The sequence below is a fragment of the Peromyscus eremicus genome, chromosome 8b (assembly GCF_949786415.1).
Source record: "Peromyscus eremicus chromosome 8b, PerEre_H2_v1, whole genome shotgun sequence".
NCBI classification, from domain to species: Eukaryota; Metazoa; Chordata; class Mammalia; order Rodentia; family Cricetidae; genus Peromyscus; species Peromyscus eremicus.
In genome coordinates, this window is record NC_081424.1 from 49006252 (window position 1) to 49029306 (window position 23055).

General features: G+C 41.2%; 1 pseudogene; it reads left to right on the forward strand.

The window, feature by feature from the left end:
• Positions 1-23055, forward strand: part of LOC131918386 (estrogen receptor-like) — a 230387-nt pseudogene that overhangs the window by 201600 nt on the left and 5732 nt on the right.

Consider the following 23055-nt stretch of genomic DNA (forward strand, 5'->3'; position numbering starts at 1 on the left):
CATTCCCTCTTACAAGAAGGTAAGGCTTCCCACGGGGAGGTACCTTTAGTAGAGGCAGGTAGAACAGCCATTCTTATATCAACATGGCACAGATGAGTCTTAATTAAGAAGTCAGAAAGGGGGTAAGAAACTATTAGGAACTGTTCCTGTGTGTCAATAGCAGGAATAGAAAGGAGACGAAGATGTTGCGCGACTTCTCAGGTCTTGATGATGTTTGAGAATGAAGTGACAGTAATGAATGAAGTGACCCTGAGGTCTGTGTGTGGCTGAAGTCTCTATGTGAATTGTCACCAAGTAAGTCAGGATTATGTGAAATATGGCACTTTATGAAATGCATATGAAGTCACAAGCTAATGGTTTGGTGCTGAGGTTTGGGCAACTCTCAAGAATGCCCAAGAAAAATATCTGCCAAGTAAGTCATATACTGACAGTTCATGTCTTAGTTAATGTCTCAGTTAGGGTTTTTATTGCTGTGAACGCCATGATCAAAAGCATCTTGGGAAGAAACACTTTATTTCATCTTGTACTTCCGGGTGACAGTCCATCACTTAGGACCTCAAGCAGGACAGGAACCAGGAGGCAGGAACTGAAGCAGAGGACATGAACAAGATGAGTGTGACTGACTTGTTTCTCATGGCTTGCTCAGCCTGCTTTCTTAGAGCACCCAGGACCACCAGCCCAGGGTTGGCACCACACATAGTGAACTGAGTCCTCCCCCATCAATCATCACTCAAGACAATGGCGCACAGGCTTGCTCACAGGATGATTTAGTTGGGGGCATTTTCTCAATTAAGATCTCCCCTTCCCAGATATGTCTAAGATAGTGTCAAGTTGACAAAAGCACACCAGCACCATTAAATAAGAATAGATCCTAACAGAGGACAGCGACATTAATGGAACACAAAGAAGACAGCATCAGTAATGAGGGATGTCCACAGCCGTTCTCCGGGATCAGTGAGAACAAGCAGTTAAAGAGGAGGAGGAGAAGAAAAAAGAAAGTGAAGGGATGCCTGCTTGTAAAGAGCAGGACACTGGAAAGACTTCCCAGGACACTGGGAAGACTCTCTGAATACTGCTTACTTCCTAATCCTGTCACTCTGGCATCTCTGTGGTTGGACTTATCGAGTCACCTGATCCAAACTTCTGCAGCAAAGCTCAGAAAAGCTCGTGTCACTGGTGGTCAAAAGCACCAGCCCTGAAGGTTTCTGTTCCGAGTTTTTGTAGGATCCCTGACAGTAGGGGTGGAATGTCTTTGACTCTTTGCCTGCCCTTGGAACCCTTCTCCTTCTACTGGGTTGCCTCATCCAGTCATGATGGGAGGGTTTGTGGCTGGTATTATTACATTTTGCTGTCCCACATTCCGTTAGTATCCCTGGTAGGCCTGCTCTTTTCTGAAGGGAGGCAGGAGAATTGATGTGGGGGAGAGGGGAGGTGAGGGGCACTGTGAGGAGTGGAAGGAGGGGAAGCTGTGATCAGCATGTATTGTATGAGAGAAGAATGAAAAAAAAAAGACACATAAACTCTCAGAGCATCCGTGAAATAGGAATGTCAGCTCATAGCTGTTCAGGTTGCTGTGTGAATAAAGATGAAAAGAGCTGGCTATAGAAAGCACTTAGTGTCACTTCTAACCCACAGTGAGGGACTTAAAAACTTGTCTCTCCCCCTCCATTGTGTCCTTCCCACTTGTTTTTCCAAATTTGTCTCATCTTCTTCCTCCTCTTCGTGATGCTTAGGCATCTACTGTCATTAGCAGTTAGAAAAAAAACCTTTATAATCTCCTAATCAGCCACTGGAAAACAAGAGCACACATCAGTGGTTTCTCCAAGGAGTAATTGTAACGTTACTTTTAGTCATCTGATACATTCTCCAAGTGATTTATTTGCGTATGTTGTTTCATTAGTCTTTGTTTTACATTTTATGAAAAAAAAGATTATAGCTCAGTAATAAAATGAAGAAATAACTGATGACTATGGTCCTATCTGTGTCCCAATTTCTCCTTAGTTAAATAATTTAAGTTTATAGCACTTAAGTGTTTTCAATTAAATACAAATGAGTAACAATAGCTATGTAAAGTTATTTGATATGCCTAAGTAGAATTTATTTACTAAGTACAAATTTTATAGACAGTTAAGTGGGTTGTATAAGTGCATGTATTTTTGCAGATATGACATTAAAACATTAAAAAAGATCCCTTAAAGTCAGTGGAAACTCATTAACAGAGCTAGATTTTTACAAAATACTTTTCCTATGAAGTATAACTCAGTTTGTCTCACCTTCCTTTTCCTTGTATTGTGTAGGCATTTACCCTGTTGTCTTTCACAGTTAAAAAAACTTTAAGCTCCTATTCAGCCATTAGAAATAAAGGCACACATCAGTGGTTTTTCTTTATTCTATTTACCAAAAAACAGTCCGCTAGTCCAAATTCCAAGTCACGTTGATGTCACCAGTGATGAATATGTTCCCTGGACACTAAGTGGGGCTTTCCTTGTATTGCAGGCTTTGGAGACTTAAATCTCCACGATCAGGTCCACCTCCTGGAGTGTGCCTGGCTGGAGATCCTGATGATTGGCCTCATCTGGCGCTCCATGGAACACCCAGGAAAGCTTCTGTTCGCGCCTAACTTGCTCCTGGACAGGTGAGTGTCCCAGCTGTGGCCTGGAGAAGCAGATCTGTTATAACCACTAGTTCGTTTCCAAAGCTCCATGATTCCACACTCCATGAAACTTCCAAGAGTCCTATAGTTACGTTTACTTAACGAATGCATATCTCTAGGGGACATGTTCATGGAAAGCTAAGGCTAGCTGTTTGCTTGCCATTGTCTCGGAATAACTCTAGTGTCTCCCATACAAACAGGTAACTACAAACTGAAAGGTTCCAATTCTACCTTTATCTTCTGTTATGTTAAAAAAAATTTACACAATATTTTGGTGCCTTTATACCCAAACCACAGTGACCTTTCCATTTCTTTCTCTAATTTTGCCATCATTAAAGTGAGGAAATTTGGCCTCACTTTAAGAATTCTGAAGGGCACTAACAGTTCTAGGAATTAATTTCAGATTTCAGCTACCCGGTTTAACATATTACACTGGGTTGCCTTGGACTGTGGTCCCGGATGCTTTTCTTTTTTGATCATTTCTTAGAGTAATAGGATGTAGATATTATTATTTAAAGCACCCACCACCAATGGAGTCCTTGCCCGACACCAGCTGCTATGCTAAGTGATTTATTTCCCAATTGCCTCATGTAGTCACCACAGCACCCCAAGGAAGCAGGAACCTTCTCATCCTCATTTTACCCGAGAAGCCATAGTCTTTACACCTATCAAGACTCCTGGAGCAAAGCTATCACAAAACTTAAGTGAGAGAGAACTGTGCAAGTCCTTGATTTCTGCTTTATTATATATTAATTTAATCTTTAGGAAATCTTGATGATTTTTCCTTAGAAAGGGGTTCTACTGCCCATAGAGTGTTTTCCCCAAACATGGAGAGAGGCCACTCGTCTTGTTCCCTAGAACTACATCTATACTGTATTCTGTCAGACTGTAGAGGATGTCTTTGTAACGGTAGATCAGCTGCCACTTCTATCCTTCTCTACCCTCCCCTGTCTCTCCTCTTTTTTAATTTTTTTTCCTTTTTCTTGCCTTATCATTTTTCCCCCCTTTTTTTGACATCAAGACTGGCATGTGCCCTCAGTGTTTAGGCTTCCAGATGTTCATAAGCTTGGTGAATGCCTTTTTTTTTTTTTTTTTTTTGAGACAGGGTTTCTCTGTGTAGCTTTGCGCCTTTTCCTGGAATTCACTCGATAGCCCAGGCTGGCCTCGAACTCACAGAGATCCACCTGGCTCTGCCTCCCAAGTGCTGGGATTAAAGGCGTGGGCCACCACCGCCCGGCTGGTGGATGCCTTTCTTATCCTTAGCCCTCTTCTTAGGTTCTTAATGTGCTTGCTGAGAATAGTCATAAAACATTGCATTTTGAATATGAAAGGCCTCTCGCTTTGCTTCGCCTCCAAAACCTCATAGTGCCCATGAAGTGATACTCCCTCGTACTGCAATAAATCCTTCTCACTCACTTAATTTCTTTCCTTTCCATGTATTCTGTTGTGATTAATTCCCCCATTGTATCTCACAGGAATATGAATAACTGTAAGTTTTCATCTTTATTTATTTCCACCTTAAAAAAATTCCAGAGTTGGAGTTTTAAATCCTTCTAGGTAGGTGTTCTCAGCCTCTTCTTCCTTAGCATCCAGGGCCATTCTTTCTTGGGGTTGGAACCTGTTTTATGTATTGTAGGATTTTGGTAACACTCCTGGAAGCTATCTCCTAGACCGTGGTAGCCACCCATCCCACGTATGACAAGATATCATATGTTCAGACACTTTTAGATGTTCCCTGTCTGTGACAGGGAGTGGGTGGAGGCCAAATTTCTGTTGAAAACTCAACTTCACTAGACAGTCCTATGTCATTGTCCTGCACACCGTGGAGACCCGTCCCTAACACTGGATGCATCTTCTTTCTTATTCATTCTGGTTCTTCGCTTTTCTCTTCTATCTTGGTGACATCGCCATGTAGACAAATAACAGCTCCTGCCTCTTCCCTTACCAAGTTGTCCAGCCACCTGTCAAGTTTTTCTTGAACAGCTTCTGTATCCAGACCTTCCATCTGTCTCCAGACCACAGCTGATGGCTTCCTCGTGGTCTCATCTTCAATATGTTTGCTTCCCTGTGCCTCGCTTCTTATTTCCACTCCCTCTCCTTCAGTCTCCCATGCTCAGTGCCACCAGAGGTGATGCCCTGAATGTACCACTGCAGTCTCGGTGCCTGCCGACTAAGTCTCCGTCGACACTCAAGTTCTCTCAAAAGTACCACACAGACTTCTTGCGTGTGTGAGTCAGGAGCATCTTTAGTAAGCTTCATGAATACAGGTATTGCAAACACAGTCAGATGTTATAAACGAAGAAGGCCAGTGAATGAGAGTCCAAGAAGGAATGCTGGGGATTAGGTGACTTTGTCCAGGTTCAAGATATCTGGCTGCTGAAGTTGACCTGCAACTTGGCAACAAAATGTCAAATTCAAGTTGACTTGGCAACAAAATGTCAAATTCAAGTTCTAAACAATTGGCTTTGGTACTTTGATTTGCCTGTTGTGACAGAGTCCCACCATGTCACATAAGCTGTTAATGAACTCATGATCCTCCTGCCTCAGCCTTCCAGTGGTTGGGGATTAGAAGTGTGCCCAGCTTCATAGATTTCTTCCACTGCTCTGAAAAGCTCTTCTTGTTAGAAACATTAAGGCTCATCATCTCAGATACCAATTTTCCATAAAACTTTCCTTAAAATTTCTCTTCTTGGTCAGAAAGCAGGTTTTCTTTTGCCTGGGTCCTCGGTGGCCAGTTTCTACTCCCTCTAGAGTCTCACCCTGCTAGATGGCAGTATGTCATTTTATCTACCAGCTCATAAACTTCTTGTGGTCCAGAACCAAATCTTGTCCACCTTAGCATTACTGCTAACATATAATGTCTTCTGTGGTACTCAACAAATACTTTTTAATGGCCCTGGCCATGGTCATCCCAATGACGTGTGCCTCATTGAAAAGGACCCACAGACTGATAAATATTTCAGCTGTCATTGTCATCAAACTCACTCACGTATAGTTTATTTCTGATCACTATCTACTGGTTTACTCCTTTGTAGACTTTGCAGAAATTAGTATTCATCTGTTTGGGAAGAGCTTTAATTTTTTTAATGCATAGTTGCATTTAGCTTGTGATTATATTACCTCTTAAGTGACTTTTAAATTCCAAAGGAGATAAGCAACAAATCTTATTTTTCCCAGAACCTACCCATTATTTAAGATCTTAGTACAATCACAAATACTTAGAAAATGTGGGCCCGATAGTACATTCCTGTAATTGTAGCTCTGTGGGGGATGAGACAGGAGAATATACAGTTTGAGGCCAATCTGTGCTATACAGCATGTTACTGTCTGAAACAAACAAACAAAAACCTCTACCTTAGGTACCATGTGAACATAATTAAAAAATGACAACCTCATTTTCTACTTTAGATAGGTATTAGTAATGACTAAAGTACTTAAACAAAGATGTATATTTAAGTCTGTAATAAAAGGTAAAATATGATCTAGAACATAAAATATTCTATATTCTCTAATCATTGACATACTGTCCAATCTTATTCAATTTCAGCATTATTTAATTGCCTTCTTAGTATTTGCAGATGATGGCCTCCGGTGACTCTGACAGATGCACCATAGGGAAGAGGATTGTGAACAGAAACCCCTTAGAAACTGTATAGCCTGGAAGATGCTCTGAGGGTTGGCCAGCAATGTGCTTATAAATTTCACTCTCCAGGCTTCCTACCTCTATGAGAGAGATAGTGCTCTGATTAGGATCGGCTACCTTTGTCCTTCCCAGCATAATGTGCTATATACAATAAACGTTTTAATAACAAAATACAGATACCTATAAGTTTCAAAGCACCGTAGTTGGTTAAGAGCTGGGATATAGGAACTGAGATCAGCATCTTCATTGTGGTTGTGTGTTCGGCTTTGGGATGCCACCTCCAAAAGGACATTTTCAACCGAATAGAAATGGAGAAAGGAGACAGCCACACATCCTATATATCCTTGTGACCTATGGGTTACCCTGGCTGCCAACAAGAGATGGAGTGTACTACTATTGGTTGCGTCCATGTTTTGTTTTCTCAGGTTTTCCCTGCTAATCCAAGCGTTTGTGCCTTACAAGGCCATCACGAGGAGAGAATATGCCCACCCTTTCCTTGAGTCACTGAATTATTTGTTTTGGCAAGTAGGAGTTGGTGATTTTGAGACTGAAACCAGTAAGCTGCCATGCCACGTTCAGGAGCAGAGAGCATGATTCCTAGCCTGTGTTCATTTAAAAGAGAATCATTGCCTTATTTACTCCGTGATGACAACCCATGATATCTTGATTCTGCTGGGTTGTGACTTTCCTGGTAGTCACCAGCTTGTCAGCCAACTTTGTCCTTGCCAGGCTCCATCTACCCACCATGTCTGGTCCTTTCTCAGATCCTGCAGCAACGAGGTCCATATAATCTGTGCCATTCAATCTTCTTGTGAAAGACCAAGAAAGGAAGGTTACTACATGGAATAAATGAAAAAAAGCTAGTAATTTCCCTTCGGCTGGTGTGTGTGTGTGTGTGTGTGTGTGTGTGTGTGTGTGTGTGTGTGTGTGTTTTATAAGAGGAAAGTTAAATAAGAACGCCTGTGAAAGTAATCAGGAAATGGAGAGAGCTCATTTTCCATTCTAGCACCTAATCCATTGGTGTGTTTTGGCGCTAGAAAACACAAAATATGCCTTCTGAGTCTACTAGGAATGAGTCTCTTCATTTAGTCCCACATGTGTTCTCATACTAGAAAAATACAGGCTGAACACAGTAGCAACCGTGTTCTTCATGCATCACTCTTGGTGGGGGTCTCTTGGCTTTTGTAGGAGCCAAGTTTGATGTCTCTGGAAGGCAGAGTCCGTGTGAGAGGACACAATGCTAATTACCTGTTCCGAAGACTTTCCATTTTTCCAAGGGGCTGTTTTGCTGGAGCCATCCCTGCTCACAAATTCTGAGAAATATTTGTGGATTTCTCCGGAAGCCAAAGCTCTCTCTTTTGATTCCCATTCACTCTCAGAGGGGAAAAAAATGATTCATGCATCTGAGAAGCAGGGACTAATTCGACAAGCAGAATTCTACCAAGCCTCTGGCCAGAGAGTTGTTGATCTAGCTCTTTCCATCGTTCCCACATCAGGAGGCTCTGCCTGCAGGAAATCGTATTGAACAACAAAAAGTTCTTTTGCTTGTAGGCATGGAACAGGAATAAGTTCTCTTCCCTTAAGGGAAAAACAGGTTGCTCCACTGGACAGAACAGTCTGCTTTTTCTAAGAAAGAGCAGAGTGTTTTCTCATAATAAATTCATTTCAAATGAAAAAAAAATCTCATTTACTAGAAACAAAAGCATTCTCATTTTATATTTTAAAATATATTTCAGAAAAAATTGCAAATAAGAAATTTGCAAAAATCCCTTTGCAATGCTTCCAGCAATGGCTTTATTGACTTCTCACTCCCTTTCCCATGTAAGACTTCATTAAATTCTTCGTAGATTTTTTTTACTGGAAATAATTAAAAATATGTTGTTCTGAAATAAGTTAATGAATTCAGAATGGGAATCTTTCCACATGTATTTTTAGGACATGAGGAGAAGGGCCTCCCTTTCTGTCGCCTGCTCAGAATTGCCCCCTGAGAAGGGTGTGCTGTTGGCCATGAGGCTCTCACCAGACACTGAGAAGCAGGAGAGCAGGCTGTGGGGGAGGGGTGTAGAGAATGCAACACCTATGAGCAAATCTGGCCTTCAGTAGGAGATAGCTCCAGTTATCCGGTAGATTTGTTCTAGGCTCTCACTCACTCTCCAGAATATTGACAAAGGCCCGGGACCCTCAGCTTTGCCTGGCTCTGCCCCATTTGTCCCCGAGTTGACCGTTACAGAAAGTATAAATGTAATAATGGATGAATAATCATCATCTGTTAACTTAGCAATAGATTTGGAAAAGCAATTCTGTTCATCAGTCTTTTTTCCTTTCCACTTTATGGAACTGGATGGGAAAGGGAAGAGAAAGAAGGTAACATTTATTCAACTTCTTTAATGGGCATGGTCTTCCCTGGTTTATCTTTGATGCTGTATTTCATTGAGTGCATAAGAATATAGGTATGAACGCATTTTACTAGTCCATACTCTCACTCTGGAGCTGTTGATTAGTTGTGCTTTTGTGACTTTAATCACTTACCAGGTGGATTAATTGATTGTTTCCCAAAGTCTTTTCTTTCATGCCTGGACAAACCATAGAGCTATAAAGTGTAAAACTGGCACCAAACAAAGGGTGAAATTAGGGCTGCGGAGATGACTTCACCAACACAATGCTTACTACATGAACATGAGGACTTAGATCTTATCCCTAGCCCCCCCCCCATAAGAACTGGGTGTGGCAGAGTGTGCCTCTAATTCTAATACTAGGAGATGGAGACAGGAGACACTCAGACTCAATGTTTAGCTAGCCCAGCCAAGTCTGTGAGCTTTAGGTTCAGGCAGAGACTGTTTCAAAAATATAAGGTAGGGAGCAATTGAGGAAGATACTCAGCATTGACCTTTGATCCCCCCACATGCATGCATCTGCATATGCACACACACACACACACACACACACACACACACACACACACACACACACACACTGATCTAAATTTGGAATCACTAAAGAGACAAATCTTCGGGCATGCCTGTAAGAGCTTATTTCAGGGTAATTGAGGTAGGAAGACTCACCCTGAATGTGACTGGCACCATTCCCTATGATGGGGTCCTGGACAAGATGAAAAAGAGAAAGCTGTCTGAGCATCAGCACTCTTATTCTGCGGCTCCCTCACATCAGTGCTGTTACCTCTGATGGGAGAGTAATCAGTTTATCTATTGGACTAAAAACGGCTGAGCTATATACATTTAGTAGGGCTACACCTAAAGTGGTGTAGGACTACATCTCAATAAAGATTTAAAACATATACATAATAATATTTCAGAAAAATTCTATTTGATTACCCATTAATCATGGAAGTGTAAGCAAAGACTCCATTGGAAACAGTTAAAAAAAAAACAACAAAAAAAATCAGACCAAAGTTTCCTCTTAAAAACAAAAGCAATCAAGCAATACTGTGTTATAGATGTGTTAAACCATGGGTGTTTAAGTCCTTAAGGGAATTAAGCCCTTAAGCAGTAAGGATCTACTCAATATATATAATTGTTCCTGGGAAAGGCAGAATCCCAACCAAAGACTTAATCCTGTGTAGGAGGTTAATTTGGCTTTCCTTGAATTTTTATACACTGCTTTGTTTTTAGTTGCCATGTATTTTGAACAATTAAACATCTGCTAAATTGAAATAACATTTTCACTGTCTAATTTTAACATATGCTAATATTGTTTAAATCAGAACTACCAACACAAGGGTGATTGAGTAATTTCACCATCATATGATTTTATTACAGCAATTTATCCATGTTGACATAGCAAAGAACACTTTTATCCCCCTGCATAACATTAGGGTTGACCAAGGACCTATGGCATGCTAGGCACATACTCTGCCACTAAGGCATCCCTTAGTCAGGTCATTTCTTTTCATGAGTGCTGTGTAAGCACAACTGTAAGGAAAGGTGGCTAATTTAAAGTCTATGCTATTTAGAATTCAGTTCAATAGGTATTTACTGAATATAAAAGAGTAGCATGATGGTTAATATTGACTTTGAACTTGACAGCAACTATAATCTGTAAAGAGACAAGTCTGTAGGCATTGCCTGTGCGGGATTATCTAGATTAGGTTAATTGAGATATACACCTAAATGCAAATGGCACCATTCCCCAGGATGGGGTACAGGACTAGGTTGCTGCTTTCTGCCTTAGGATGCAATGCATTCCGCTGCCTCAGGCTTTTGCCACCAGACTTCCCCAAACTGCAAGCCAGTTTGTTGCAGCAAACAGACAAGTAACTAGTAGACAAAGCCATAGGGGTTTGTGAGATCCTGGAAGGTACAGAAAAGGAGATAGAATTGGGGACAGACATTTACTATCTAGTAGTGGGGCAATTCTAGTGTGCAAATGAGTGACTCAAAATATTTGGATTCCCCAATCTCAGAGTGTTCATGCCAACTTATTTCTTTTATCACGTTCACATGGCTATGGAGTCTGAGTGAAAAGCAACCCATTCTTCAACTACATTGATATGCTGATTCCTTCTTGATGTTTAGCATGGGTATGCTCATTTTACGTTCATCTTGCCTAGAAGTATACTGTAACACACACACACACACACACACACACACACACACACACACACACACACACACACCTTGCATATATATACACACAACTCTAAAGGTAAGAGTTCTATGTGCATTCTTTTGGGGTTGATGGGAAGGAAGCAGAGAATGTTGATGACTTTATTAAGGTAAGAGAGTGTAGTTTACATAGCTTTGTAATATCACATTTGGCAGAGTATTAATATTAATCCATTACTTTTCTGATAGTCGCCTTCAATTTTATGAGTAGATAGGTATTTGGCTGAGGATAAAGAGCCTATTCCCATTGGTTGTGAAAAACTGAAATGGTTTATTCTTAATGTCATGGTCTTCTTAAGTTTCAGTCTTGACCTTGATGTTACTTACTGACTTCTCTCTGTGGGTACCCGTGATGCCATGGAAAAGGATCAAGTGTTTGTGATGATGCTTCTAAAGAGTTGTATTAAGTCAGTCAGTATTCTACTTGGCTGTTTTCATTCTCTCCATTAGAAAAGAGATATTAAACTCAAACTTTCAATGTCTTCTTTGATTTTACTCCACAAGAATGAAACAGTTTGGTGCATACCTTTAATCCCAGCGCTTGGGAGGCAGAGGCAGGAAGATCTCAATGAGTTTGAGGCCAGCCTGGTCTACAGAGTTCCAGGACAGCCAGGGCTACACAGAGAAACCCTGTCTTGAAAAAACAAAACACAAACAAACAGACAAACAATACCCCAAAACAGAACAAAAAAGAAGGAGCCAGTTTCTCAACCTGCATGCACATGTTTACCACTAGCATAGAATCTAAGATCTGCCCATTGGAGAGATAATACAGGAATTATGGTAAGGAAAGATTGCTAACTGTATTGTTAATGTGCCTATACTTCCTAGATACTAAGTATCCATCTGGAACCTGGATAAACAAAGTGCTGTCAGTGCCCACAGTTTGTCAAGACAAGCTTAACTACTGTCATAATGAACCTATGTGTAGCAAAGGCTGGGAGAAGTCTTGGTTCAGCATGGGTGTGGTAGATCATGCAGGAAGGACAACTTCCAGGTTCACAGCAGCTCGATTTGTAATAACCGGAACCTGGAAACAACCTAGATGCCCTTGAACTGAAGAATGGTTAAAGAAAATGTGGTACATATACACAATGGAGTATTACTCAGCTGTTAAAAAGTGACATCAGGAAATTTGAAGACAAATGAGTGGAACTGGAAAAAACCATCCTGATCACAGTTTTAAAATATTGATTTTCTTTGTGGATTTCTGTGGGCCTCTCTAGCACTTTGCTTCTTCCTATTCTCATGTGGTCTTCATTTACCATGGTCTCCTATTCATTGTTCTCCCTCTCTGTTGTTGATCCAGCTGGGATCTCCCGCTCCCCCAAGTTCTGTACCCCCACAACAGACTGCTGGCAATGGTCGAGATACAGCCCGAACTGACCTACTCTGGTGATGGGATGGCCAAACACCCTAATTGTCGTGCTAGAAACCCCATCCAACTACTGAGGGATCTGGATGCAGAGATCCATGGCTAGGCCCCGGGTGGATCTCTGGGAGTCCAATTAGCGAGAATGAGGAGGGTTTATATGAGCGAGAATTGTTGAGACCAAGGTTGGATAAAGCACAGGGACAAATAGCCAAAAAATGAAAACACATGAACTATGAACCTATGGCTGAAGAGTCACCAACTGGATCAGGCCCTCTGAATGGGTGAGACAGCTGATTGGCTTGATCTGTTTGGGAGGCATCCAGGCAGTGGGAACAGGTCCTGTGCTCATTGCATGAGTCCGCTGTTTGAAACCTGGGGCCTATGCAGGATCGCTTGGCTCGGCCTGGGAGGAGGGGACTGGACCTGCCTGAACTGAGTCTACCAGGTTGATCTCAGTCTGCAGGGGAGGCTTTGCCCTGGAGGAGGTGGGAATGGGGGGTGGGCTGGGGGGGAAGGTGAGGGGGGCCATAGGGGGGAGAACAAGGGAATCCGTGGCTGATATGTAGAACTGAATTGTATTGCAAAATAAAAATACAAATTAAAAAAAAATGCAAACTAAAAAAAAATATTGATTTTCCTTTTTTGCTATTGTTGATTGAATTACTGAATTTAGTTTTTGATTTTTATTATAAAACTTATAGTCAGTTCTTCCTTTAGAAGCTGTTCATTTCCTATTATGAACAGTAGTGAATGAAGGTGGCTTGTCACTCAGCATCTTTTGATCACACTTCAGTTGCAGCTACTGGCATTATCTGTGCTAAACTTCATAATGTTAAGTACATCAAAGCTCCTACAGTGTGGTTTGTCAAGACAGGGGATATGAGTTTACTTTCTGTTGATACCTGTGAGGGATCATAAGCTAATTACAGTTTGCATGACTATTCTTTTCTCATCTTATGTTTTTAAAAGTATTTATTTTTATTTTATTTGTGTGTGCATATGTGTGTGTGTGTGTGTGCATGCACACCCGTGTGCATTCATGTGTGTCTATGGCAGTGTGTGTGTGTATAAGTTCCTACACATGACAGAAAGGATATCAAATCCCTAAAGCTAGAGTTACAGGTGATTTTGAGCCACCTTGCTTGAGTGCTGGGAACAGAACTTGGGTCCTCTGGAAGAGCAGTACCTGCTCTTACCTCTGAGCCATCTTTCCAGCCTCTTCCATGTCTTCTTCCAGAGCACTTTGAACCCAAAAGACCACTGTTCCTTGTCTCCTCTGTATTTTCCTTTTAAATCCTTTTCCTCTCTGTTTTCACTCTTTCTCTTCCTTTGCTTCCCATCACCAATGATGTCCACAGACTCATTCGCTGTTACATCTTGTGTATCGTAGTCCATGGGCTGGGTCTTTCTCCTCCGTTATAAGCCCAAGAACTCGAGCCATGCTCAGTTCTTACAAACAGCAAGCAAAGACTGCAGCTTGGAATGAACAGAAGCATGGCATTATCTGACGTTGGGTGGAGTCAGGATCACCACATAGGCTGTCCAAAGGGACTTAATATTTGAAAATTTATTCTTTGCCAATATCAGTCATATATAATATATCATATATAATAATATAATGTATAAATATATAAAATACATATTGATCATATCCACTCTCTATTACTCTCTCTTGTCTGCCCTCAACCACTTAGGCTTCCAAAGCAAGTGCCCTCTTCCCAAATGGGCATTTTAATGAGAGAATGAATTCTACTTTGGGGAACAATAGGTGGTTCCTATGCATGTTTGTGGTTTCAGCTCACTCAGAATAAGACACTTCAGGTTGTGTGTTACACTGTTCTGGTTTTATAGCCTGTTAGTCATGAAGAGAGAAAGCCTATGAGACTATTTTCCATTTTTCAACAACTGCACCCCATAAATTCCAAAATTCCATTTAAAAAACATGAAGAATTAGACAGATTATATATTCTGTTCAAAACAGTCTTAGGTAAGGACTTCCTTATTTTTCTGATATTTGCCCTTATTAAAAATATGTAGACAGTGTTCTAATTCATCATCATGTCACAATCAAATCTATTTCTGCCAACTTAAAAAAAATTATATATTCTTAGCAGTTGCAACCAATCTATAATATGTTTGGGAATAAGTTTACTAGGGAAATTATAAGAACTGTACCAAGGAAATTATAAACCTTTCTTGGCAGACAGTTCATGAAGCTTTGAAAAGCAAGTCGTAGAATGTCTATGATGAGGAATATTCACTACTGAAAATGTGTTAGTTCATCACAAATGGACCTATAAATGTGTGTGCTTACAAACCTAATCCTATGGTCATTTAACTTTCATATGGGAAGGTCAAGGACCACTCAGTGTACTCCAAAAGGTTAGGCAATGGGTTAAGAACACTCTAATATAGAAAAGTCACAAAGTTATGTCATAATTCAGACAATGTGGTTTGATGTGGAATTAAGTACAGTGACTAGTAAAGGAGAGAAGAGAGCACAGGACCTAAGGCTGTGTCACAGGAAGCACTGAGACGCTCAGGGAAAGGAAAAACACCAAGTCCTCTCTTAGGAGACGGTCTCTCTGCACAGAACAAAGAAGTCTGATTCCACGCCCCCGCCCCATATGTGGACATTTAATACTAGATGAAGGATGTCAAAGCCACAGGTGAAAATGTATAGAAAAAAATATGTATCTCAAGGTTGAGCATTATGTCTTACACAATATACAAAAGGTTTGAACCACCAAGAAATGCCAATAGAGTAAATCTCTTTAACAACTTTCTTAAAGAAAATGAAAAGAGAAACAGGCTGCCGAGGAAAAGGCATTCAGTTTTATTATTCTCTCTAAAACTTTTATTACCAAAATTCTTTTGTGTGAGTCAAATATCACAGTAAAGTGTAGGAAGGAAAGAGAGATCAACCCCCAGGCTTCCTAAGGACATTCTCCATCCATCCATCCATCCACAGCCAAACCAGGAACCTGCATTACTTCTACGTTCTCTGAAATGCGAAATGGAAATACTTGTGGAGGGCCCTCACAGATGCATTTGGAGAGTGTATGCCCAGGAAAATGGAATTGAAATGTTTTAGTAAGAGTCGAGGGCCCAATCCTTGAAGCAGATGTCTGTAGAGTTTCCTATAGCATGTAATTACAACACAATACGACTCAAAAGCATTTCAATGAAGTGTGGGTGGAAGAGAAGGACACTGCTTCAAGAGCTTCATTAGCTGCCTGCAGCCTGGAGCTCTCCACATTGGGAGGAGCCCTGTTTACCTTGCTTCAGAATCCATTTTAAGCCCCGACTGGGGTCTGGGTGGTCAGAGAGCAGCCGGGGTTCTCAGGAAGGACTAGGAGCTGGGGAAGAAATGACAACATTTTCTAAAAAGCTGAGGGTAGGCTCAAGCCTTGTTCACTCATGGTTTCCAGGACAATTTATTTTAGTGCCAATCGTGGAGCACGTGGTTGGATTCTTTGCTTTTGTTTCTTAAAGAAGCTTCATGTAAAGTAGGACAATGTCATTGACTCACTTCCATAGTGTCTTAAAAGGTGATGATATGATCTCTGGTGTGTTCTGTGGCTTGAAGTTGAGGCTTTGGAAATATTTCATAAGGGGCAGTGGGGGCAGGGTGCTCGACATAATAATGATGAAGAGTAAACACAATTATCCAGAGGAGACATCTGTACAATCCTGTATTTCTTTCTTGTAAGTTCCACTCCATATGACTACTCAACATCCTACAGTGGGGTAGAAGGAGCTTGTTTGGCTATTGAAGCCATGTGGGCGATGGGGAGCCTTACCCTTGATAAGGTTAGTAGATTTCTCTTGGTTTTGTTTCACATTCTGCTCAGCATACTTAAGCTCCTTCTCCTACACTGTATGGTTTTAAAAATATCTTACTAACAAACTATACAAATGATCCCCAAATTATAGTCCTTCTCTTACAATGAGCAGTGGGCCAGAGAGTAAGTGACAGATAAAAGCCCACCCTAAACAAGCTGCTTATACTATCCGCTCTAAGATTTGGGTGTCACTGTGGAAGAGCAGACACAAAGTATGTAAGAGCCAGAAGACAGGGTGGAGAGATGTGAAATGTCATCCCCTATATGCAACACAACAATATTCTAATCATTGGCTTACACCAAATGTGGCATTGGGTGCACGTAAGACCAGCCCTATCAACAACCAGGCAAGGAATAGAAGGGGTTCCAGCCCTATCTTTTACCTCTGAGCTATTGGCTATTGATAGATTTGGGAGTGGGGGAAACATTGTCATTAGTTGAGTACATTGAGTACCCACCACTGTGTTGCTGAGCTCAAGAGGTTCCAGCACATAGGTCCAAAGCCACAGTCACACAGATGTCTTTGGTTTATCTTGATGTGTCCCAAAATAAAACAAGTGGACATGAATGTGTGAGAGAGATTTGTGGAGGAAAGAAGGTCGACAGGGATGGTAGAGATGGGGCAATTAAGGGTGTGATGATCACCATGTGTAGTACATGGATGTGAAATTGTCAGAAAATAGGGATAATGAAATTAAACTTAGAAATAGAGTTTAAATGATAATTATAGGATATAATTTATATAAATAGAATTTAAATAAAAATTATAAAAATATTTAGAATTAAACTTAAAAACATTTAAGAATTTCATAGAATATCCAGAATTCTTCTGGAAAAGGTAGGTTTTAATTTGTGACAGTTTGACAAAAGACACTGTGATTGTGGCTTAAACTGTACTTCCTACCTTACCAACTCTTTTATGGGTCCATTATTTTAAATTAATAATATTGATATTTTCCTAGGTGTTAGGTATATAGAAAAAATATGACACACTGTTCTCTGCAGATAGTTTAGTCTATGCAGGTATGTGATATAAACACAGAAGAGATTATATATATTCATGTATATACAGTGTGCATGCATGTTTTTGGTGCACATATATATGTGTGTGTGTTCACAAGCCCGTGTGGAGGTCAAAGGTTGATGTCAAGTGTCTTTTGTTATCTCTCTCTACCTTATATATAGTAAAGTAGCCTCTCTTATTTGAACCCTGTACTTTCTGACAGATACCAGTCTAGCTTGCCCCAGCCGGCCCCAGTCTCTGCCTCCCAAGTGCTGGGATTTAGGTGCACTACACCAGCCCTAGCCAGCACTTATGTGGGTGTTAGAGATCACAACTCTGTCCTCACACTTTCACGGCAAGTGAGTTAATCCCCATCTCTGCATCTCCAAGACTTCATATGCTCAAAGGAGATCTGGTGACTGGCAAACAAGGAGCAGAGATGGAAAGTAGCATCTGTGGTGCGTACTTTACCCCACCTTAATGACAGAAGTGGCCATGAGGAGGGACTAGTGGAGAATCAGGCAAGGTACTGCCAGAAAGATGATGCAAATGTTTCAGACTCTTTAGTGATGAATCAGGAGGCAAGTCTCCAGGGCTAACAACTCAGAAGGCACATGAATTTGGCCTTAGAACCTTCAGATAGGTGTAGCAGTCTTCAAAGCCTGATTGTCATAGCAGCTTGAAAATGAGCAAGCTCATGGCTCTCCTCATTGGGATTTAGGTGTCCTCAGAACCAAAGACTCTTGCAGCTTGCTTGGGAAAGCTGAATATAGGATGGGATATGCCACCAAGATCAGGGCAGTGGAAGTGAGACCAGCTTGAGTTGTGAGCGGTAATGGAAGATGAGAGCCTCAACCATAAATCACATTGCAAAGCTCTCCCCAACTCATCGAGACTCCGAGTAGTCACATCATCTCCCAGTGCCTCTGTTTCCTTTTCTGGAATAGATCTTTGCTCATGGAGTTTGTAAGGATTCGGTAGCTGTTTCGTGCCCCGGCTGTTTACTAATATTTCATTTCAACTCAATAAATGTGGATAACCTTGTTATTTTATCACTGCTGCTAGAGCTGGTTGTGGTGTTCACTGAGGTTTGATCAGTGCAAGAATGAGGAAACGAGGAAGAGGATTTGAAGAAGTTTCATCACCAGGGGGCGGAGCTTAGCAATCAAAGAACCGAAGAGTGAAGGTATTTACCTTCTCAAAGGAGCCCCTGAGTCTAAGGTATTTTGACTCTGGGTTTCCAGTGTCATTTTGAAGACTTTGATTTTCCTGTTTGGACTTGCAGAGCGCCCCCCCTCCCCCGCCCATCATTTTAGGATTGGAGTAAGATTGAGGCCAGCACTTTTGACACTGTGTTTTGTGGGAATTTCCCAGAAGTGGCTGAGGGCTTGCTTGCCTTGGGGAAAAGAGGAGGGATTGGGTCTCTGTGGCCTTTTTCTTTTTTTTTCCATCTCTTCCAGCAAGGGGGCACTTTGCTTCTATTTTATAGTTGGAATACCGCATTTTACTTAAGAAGACCTCACTTCTAAAGATGGGTTGAAAGTCCTTCATTTATCTGAGCCTTCTTACTTTTAAGATGAGAAATATACTTCCAGAATTGCTCCAGGTGGTCCAATCATCTATTGACAGGAGAGCCATAATTGAAGACCTACTCCTTCCTTCATCACTGTGCCTTTTGCTAGTTACACAGAGGTATCTATTATTGACTGATATGAGACCACTGTACCCTTGGATTTAGCGTCAGCAAAAGAAATATTTAAAAAGAAAACCCACTTCCAAATTAGCAGCTTTATACAAAAAGAATTTCTAAAAAACAAATTATCATTGACATAAGCAGATGACTCCCCTCTTCTCCCATTCCTCCAGGAGCTACTTGCTCAATTTTCTTCAAGTTGGTGCATTTGTTTTGTCTATAGCGTCATTTGGCTAACACTTAGATTAAGAAACCTGAGATGAGCCAGGCGGTGGTGGCGCACGCCTTTAATCCCAGCACTTGGGAGGCAGAGGCATGCAGATCTCAGTGAGTTCGAGGCCAGCCTGGTCTACAGAGCTAGTTCCAGGACAGCCAGGACTGTTACACAGAGGAAACTCTGTCTCAAAAAACCAAACCAAACCAAACAACAAAACATGAGATGAAGTAGTTATGAATTTGCAGTTGCATAGTATGGCTAGACTTGGTGGAACTTGCCCGTGATCTCAGTGCTTGAGAGGTTGAGTCAGTAGCTTCACAAGTTCAGGGCCAGCCTGGGCCACATAATGAGACCCTGTCTCAGAAAACAAAGCAAAAACAAACAAAAAAGAAACCAATTGGAAATCTCATGATTGTCTTGAGGCAAAGACTATTCATAGTAACAGAAAAGAAAAGATTGAGGCGTGGAGGAAAGAGGGGTACACAGTGGTAGTAAGCTGGAGAAAAGATGCTCAAGGCTTGAAATGTGAACAGAGGCTTCAGATGTCCTTTAGCATGGAAAGACTGGGCTGCTTGAGAGGAAGATGGCATGTTGGCAGCTTCTGATTTTATTTAAAAACAAAAAACAAGGAGCCCATGCTGGGACACTTTGCTCAGCCTTGGTGTAGGGAGGAGGGGACTGGACCTGCCTCAGCTGAGTGTACCAGGCTGGGCTGACTCCCCAAGGGAGACCTTGCCTTGGAGGAGGTGGGAATGGGGGTGGATTGGGGGGGAGGGCTGGGTGTGGGAGGAGGGAGGACGGGGGAATCCGTGGCTGATATGTGAAATTAAGTTAATTAAAAATTAAAAATACTATAAAAAAAAACCATAAAAACATAACTGGGCAGTGGTGATGCACACTTTAAATTCCAGCACTCAGGATGCAGAGGCAGGTGGATCTCTGTGAGTTCGAGGCCAGCCTGGTCTACAAAGTGAGTTCCAGGACAGCCAGAGCTGTTACAAAGGCATTGTTTGGCCTTCTTTACTAATCTTCCTAGTGACTTCCAAAGCCAGAAGAGTTTCTCCTGTCAAAATAAAAGTTCTTATTTGTCCCAATGAAAAACACATATGTCCGGGTGACTTCAAAACATAGTACTCTGGCCTTAGTCTGTGTGTCGCCTCTTCAAGGACAAGCTTACTCAAGACCTCCTGCTGACTTGCCTGCTTCATTCTCAGTGATTAGGGATCATCTTGTTCATACAACCTCATGTCTGCTTTCTGCCTGTCACATTTGACTCTAAGGTCCACAGAAGAGCAGGACTTGACAAACCAGGTTGATGCGTAGGATCTAGGGGAAGTGTGCAACTCACTAGTAGCTAGTCCGTGGGTGAGGCCTTTGCCTATGGAATGACTAGGTTACAATAATGTGGATTTTAGTTTCTTGCTGCTGTACAGACTTAAGGAGGCATTTACCCTCTGAGTTACTTGAAGGCAAAATCAGTGTAGAACAGAGAAGCCTGATTTTATAGTTCATGAATGAAGGGGTAAATAAATTAAAATTATTCCGTATGTTCCTAAGACCTATCAGAGAGCTTGGTATATATAATAGACATGCAGAACAGTGCTCAAAAATTTCTTTAATGAACAAATAAAGTGATTAATTATATTTACTTTTACAAAACAATGGTTGGTTTATCAAAACCAGAAATTCTTCTCATATGTATAATACCACATTCATTCATTTGCCTTTGTAACAGCTGAATTGGCTCAACTGAGGACAGTGGAGACACACACCTCCTTTGTACAAGTCTGAAACATCCCAACAAAGGTGACTGACTAAGGCAGTCCTCCTCATGGTTCATTCTTGATGTGGGCATTGTCAAAGACTGACCACATCTCTTTTCATCTGGATATTTGATTTCCCACAACCGTTAGAGGATTTTCATCCAGGGATTCACTTTAGCTTGCAAAGTATCTAAACTGAACAAACAAACTCAAGTGGGTCGTTTTCTATAGAAGTGCAGAATCCTATCTCCCGTTGGCAAACCATTCAAACACAGAAGTGTGTTTTACACACGCTGACAGACACGTCTATAATAACCAACCCCAGCCTCCTTTTCTTGCCACTTTATCACCCCAAGAGTGTAAGAAAAGAATGCACGTTGAGGCTTTTTTGTATTAGACAATTTCTCTCTGCTTAAGAACACTTTTGACTATCAGCTTTCTGGTGTATTAAGAGTACACAGCAGAGACTTCCATGAAGCTTTACTTCCACGTGTCAGGTAAAGATAATTGGGCATTTTATGAGTATTTGAAGCTCCTACCAAGACACGTTCTTCAGTAGGTCAATAGAACATTGCCTGTATAATTTCCGTAACAACAATTTACGTTAACACGGACACAGAGAGGATACTCCTGGCTGAGTTACAGAGGTATCAGTTATTGATCCTTTGTGACCAGGGTCTGGTAAAGGCATACACTGACTCCAGCAAGGCTGAGGTCTACACTTGCAGCTGGCAGTGAAGAACAAGAAGAAGAAGAGGATCTTCTTGGCCTGGCATCAGGATGTGACTGGTGGGCAGGGGTAGTAAGACTTTCATTCTGAAAGGCACTGGAAGGTTGGAATAAAATGTGTGTGGGCAGCTGTAATAGCTGACATCTTTAGTAATAGTCTTTATGTTCCCATAAGGCAGGTGTTAGAAGGTGAATGCCCTTTCTCTCTCAAATGGAAAACATCCAACGATATTCCCTGACAAAAATATTATTTTCTTTTTTTTCAATGAACACGGCCTTTATTATATTAAATGAATCATTTGCACATTTTTTTCATCTTTTCATTTCATTGTATACCTACTCACTGAACTATGTTGGTTGGCTTTTCTTGATTATAGCTTATCTCGGGTTTTAAATATCAAACAAACAAAGAATAACAAAGCTAATGGCAAAAATAATCTAAGAGATGAGTGCTGGAAGTCCCCTCCCATGGCCCTGTTTCCCAGCTCCTTCCATATGAACTGCTGCCTCCGGAGGGGCATTTTGAGAGTTAGCATTTCTAAACTGCTGCTGGATCACTCTGTGCATTTACTCTCCTAGCCATCCTCTGTGAGCAGGGTCTGACTCTCTGTCTCATAGCAACTCTTATCAAGGTAATGGACCAAGAATCATTTCCACTCGAAACACAATTCTTCTAAATGAATCATGAGACATGGTTATCTCCATTTTCCCATAATAACTCTAAGAAGATGATCCTCTGGCTATACTCTCAAAATTGCCTCCTGTTTGTATTTATTTTATTCCATTTTCCCTTTAATTTTTATATAAATGTGCCCTCTCTAAGAGGGCTGATGGTTTTGGGTAGCTATTGTTATATTTGTAACTCGTTTTCCTTAGCATACAGCCTATGGCACCCTTGTTAAAGGGCACTCATGTATGACCATAGAGTTTCCCCAAGGCTGCTAGGTTTCCCCATGGGCAGACTGAAGGTTGAATACCAGAGAGACGAACAAACTTCCCTTTTAGAGAGATCGCGTATCCCATTCATTCTTACATCTTTCATACCATAGCCTTTGTTCAGTGTAGTATTTAGAATAAAAGCCTCAAAGCCAGGGGACCGTCAAGGAGTTAGAAACAAATGATCCTGGGTCATTTTCCATTTTTTTTTGTCAGTTTGGAATCAGCTGCTTAAGACTAGGTCTTGTTAGAATGATGGAGACTTTCATCTCAATGCTTTAAGGGTCTGTCTTTTCAGTTTTCTGATCTCTCTACTGTTTTTGGAAGTATTGCCTTGGGAGGCCAACCACCCTCCATACATTGGGACAGAATGCCCCTCTTCAGGACCAGAAGCTCCACAACCTCCTCAGTTCCCTCCTCCTACCTCTACTGAGCCTACTTGGTCTTTGAGATTACTGCCTCTTATTTTTTCATTTAATTTATTTGAAAATTTTGTACTCATAGACAATGCATGTTGAGCACTTCCTGTTCTTTATGACATACAGTTTTATTGTATTTTTTTTAACTAATTCATTC